We start from the raw sequence: 3,838 nt of genomic DNA, 5'->3' as shown, positions 1-3,838 counted from the left end.
CCCTACTCTCTCTCTCTCTCTCTCTCTCTCTCTCACTCTCTCTCTCTCTCCCTCTCTCTCACCTTTCTCTCTCCCGCCCTCCTCTCTCTCTTTCTTTTCATCCTCTATCTATCTCTCACCCTACTCTATCGCTTCATCCTCTCTCTCACCCTCCTCTCTCTCTCCACCCTCCTCTTTCTCTCACCCTCCATTTCCCCCCTCTCTCTCTGGCCCTCCTCTCTCTATCTCTCTCTCAACCTCCTAACTCTCTCAACTGTCTCTCTTTTGCCCTACTCTCTCTCTGGCCCTACTTTCTCCCGCCCCCATCTCTCTCACCCTCTTTTCTCTCTCGCCCTCCTCTCTCTCTTTCTCTCGCTCTCACCCTCCTCTCTATCTCTCACCTCCCTCTTTCAATTCAATTCAATTCAAGGGCTTTATTGGCATGGGAAACATGTGTTAACATTGCCAAAGCAAGTGAGGTAGACAACATACAAAGTGAATATATAAAGTGAAAAACAACCAAAATTAACAGTAAACATTACACATACAGAAGTTTCAAAACAGTAAAGACATTACAAATGTCATATTATATATATATATATATATACAATGTACAAATAGTTAAAGGACACAAGATAAAATGAATAAGCATAAATATGGGTTGTATTTACAATGGTGTTTGTTCTTCACTGGTTGCCCTTTTCTCGTGGCAACAGGTCACAAATATTGCTGCTGTGATGGCACACTGTGGAATTTCACCCAAAAGATATGGGAGTTTTTCAAAATTGGATTTGTTTTCGAATTCTTTGTGGATCTGTGTAATCTGGGGGAAATATGTCTCTCTAATATGGTCATACATTGGGCAGGAGGTTAGGAAGTGCAGCTCAGTTTCCACCTCATTTTGTGGGCAGTGAGCACATAGCCTGTCTTCTCTTGAGAGCCATGTCTGCCTACGGCGGCCTTTCTCAATAGCAAGGTTATGCTCACTGAGTCTGTACATAGTCAAAGCTTTCCTTAATTTTGGGTCAGTCACAGTGGTCAGGTATTCTGCCGCTGTGTACTCTCTGTGTAGGGCCAAATAGCATTCTAGTTTGCTCTGTTTTTTTGTTAATTCTTTCCAATGTGTTAAGTAATTATCTTTTTGTTTTCTCATGATTTGGTTGGGTCTAATTGTGCTGTTGTCCTCTGTAGGGTGTGTTTGTGTTTGTGAACAGAGCCCCAGGACCAGCTTGCTTAGGGGACTCTTCTCCAGGTTCATCTCTCTGTAGGTGATGGCTTTGTTATGGAAGGTTTGTGAATCGCTTCCTTTTAGGTGGTTGTAGAATTTAACGGCTCTTTTCTGGATTTTGATAATTAGTGGGTATCGGCCTAATTCTGCTCTGCATGCATTATTTGGTGTTTTACGTTGTACACAGAGGATATTTTTGCAGAATTCTGCGTGCAGAGTCTCAATTTGGTGTTTGTCCCATTTTGTGAAGTCTTGGTTGGTGAGCGGACCCCAGACCTCACAACCATAAAGGGCAATGGGCTCTATGACTGATTCAAGTATTTTTAGCCAAATCCTAATTGGTATGTTGACATTTATGTTTCTTTTGATGGCATAGAATGCCCTTCTTGCCTTGTCTCTCAGATCGTTCACAGCTTTGTGGAAGTTACCTGTGGCGCTGATGTTTAGGCATTTACATTTACATTACATTTAAGTCATTTAGCAGACGCTCTTATCCAGAGCGACTTACAAATTGGTGCATTCACCTTATGACATCCAGTGGAGCAGCCACTTTACAATAGTGCATCTAAATCTTTTAAGGGGGGGGGTGAGAAGGATTACTTTATCCTATCCTAGGTATTCCTTAAAGAGGTGGGGTTTCAGGTGTCTCCGGAAGGTGGTGATTGACTCCGCTGTCCTGGCGTCGTGAGGGAGTTTGTTCCACCATTGGGGGGCCAGAGCAGCGAACAGTTTTGACTAGGCTGAGCGGAACTGTACTTCCTCAGTGGTAGGGAGGCGAGCAGGCCAGAGGTGGATGAACGCAGTGCCCTTGTTTGGGTGTAGGGCCTGATCAGAGCCTGGAGGTACTGAGGTGCCGTTCCCCTCACAGCTCCATAGGCAAGCACCATGGTCTTGTAGCGGATGCGAGCTTCAACTGGAAGCCAGTGGAGAGAGCGGAGGAGCGGGGTGACGTGAGAGAACTTGGGAAGGTTGAACACCAGACGGGCTGCGGCGTTCTGGATGAGCTGTAGGGGTTTAATGGCACAGGCAGGGAGCCCAGCCAACAGCGAGTTGCAGTAATCCAGACGGGAGATGACAAGTGCCTGGATTAGGACCTGCGCCGCTTCCTGTGTGAGGCAGGGTCGTACTCTGCGGATGTTGTAGAGCATGAACCTACAGGAACGGGCCACCGCCTTGATGTTAGTTGAGAACGACAGGGTGTTGTCCAGGATCACGCCAAGGTTCTTAGCGCTCTGGGAGGAGGACACAGTGGAGTTGTCAACCGTGATGGCGAGATCATGGAACGGGCAGTCCTTCCCGGGAGGAAGAGCAGCTCCGTCTTGCCGAGGTTCAGCTTGAGGTGGTGATCCGTCATCCACACTGATATGTCTGCCAGACATGCAGAGATGCGATTCGCCACCTGGTCATCAGAAGGGGGAAAGGAGAAGATTAATTGTGTGTCGTCTGCATAGCAATGATAGGAGAGACCATGTGAGGTTATGACAGAGCCAAGTGACTTGGTGTATAGCGAGAATAGGAGAGGGCCTAGAACAGAGCCCTGGGGACACCAGTGGTGAGAGCACGTGGTGAGGAGACGGATTCTCGCCACGTCACCTGGTAGGAGCGACCTGTCAGGTAGGACGCAATCCAAGCGTGGTCCGCGCCGGGAGATGCCCAACTCGGAGAGGGTGGAGAGGGAGGATCTGATGGTTCACAGTATCGAAGGCAGCCGATAGGTCTAGAAGGATGAGAGCAGAGGAGAGAGAGTTAGCTTTAGCAGTGAGGAGCGCCTCCGTGATACAGAGAAGAGCAGTCTCAGTTGAATGACTAGTCTTGAAACCTGACTGATTTGGATCAAGAAGGTCATTCTGAGAGAGATAGCGGGAGAGCTGGCCAAGGACGGCACGTTCAAGGGTTTTGGAGAGAAAAGAAAGAAGGGATACTGGTCTGTAGTTGTTGACATCGGAGGGATCGAGTGTAGGTTTTTCAGAAGGGGTGCAACTCTCGCTCTCTTGAAGGCGGAAGGGACGTAGCCAGCGGTCAGGGATGAGTTGATGAGCGAGGTGAGGTAAGGGAGAAGGTCTCCGGAAATGGTCTGGAGAAGAGAGGAGGGGATAGGGTCAAGCGGGCAGGTTGTTGGGCGGCCGGCCGTCACAAGACGCGAGATTTCATCTGGAGAGAGAGGGGAGAAAGAGGTCAGAGCACAGGGTAGGGCAGTGTGAGCAGAACCAGCGGTGTCGTTTGACTTAGCAAACGAGGATCGGATGTCGTCGACCTTCTTTTCAAAATGGTTGACGAAGTCATCTGCAGAGAGGGAGGAGGGGGGGGGAGGAGGATTCAGGAGGGAGGAGAAGGTGGCAAAGAACTTCCTAGGGTTAGAGGCAGATGCTTGGAATTTAGAGTGGTAGAAAGTGGCTTTAGCAGCAGCGACAGAAGAGGAAAATGTAGAGAGGAGGGAGTGAAAGGATGCCAGGTCCGCAGGGAGGCGAGTTTTCCTCCATTTCCGCTCGGCTGCCCGGAGCCCTGTTCTGTGAGCTCGCAATGAGTCGTCGAGCCACGGAGCGGGAGGGGAGGACCGAGCCGGCCTGGAGGATAGGGGACATAGAGAGTCAAAGGATGCAGAAAGGGAGGAGAGGAGGGTTGAGGAGGCAG

This window comes from Oncorhynchus nerka, linkage group LG6 (genome assembly GCF_034236695.1).
Source record: "Oncorhynchus nerka isolate Pitt River linkage group LG6, Oner_Uvic_2.0, whole genome shotgun sequence".
Taxonomy (NCBI): domain Eukaryota; kingdom Metazoa; phylum Chordata; class Actinopteri; order Salmoniformes; family Salmonidae; genus Oncorhynchus; species Oncorhynchus nerka.
This window is presented reverse-complemented; position numbering follows the sequence as displayed.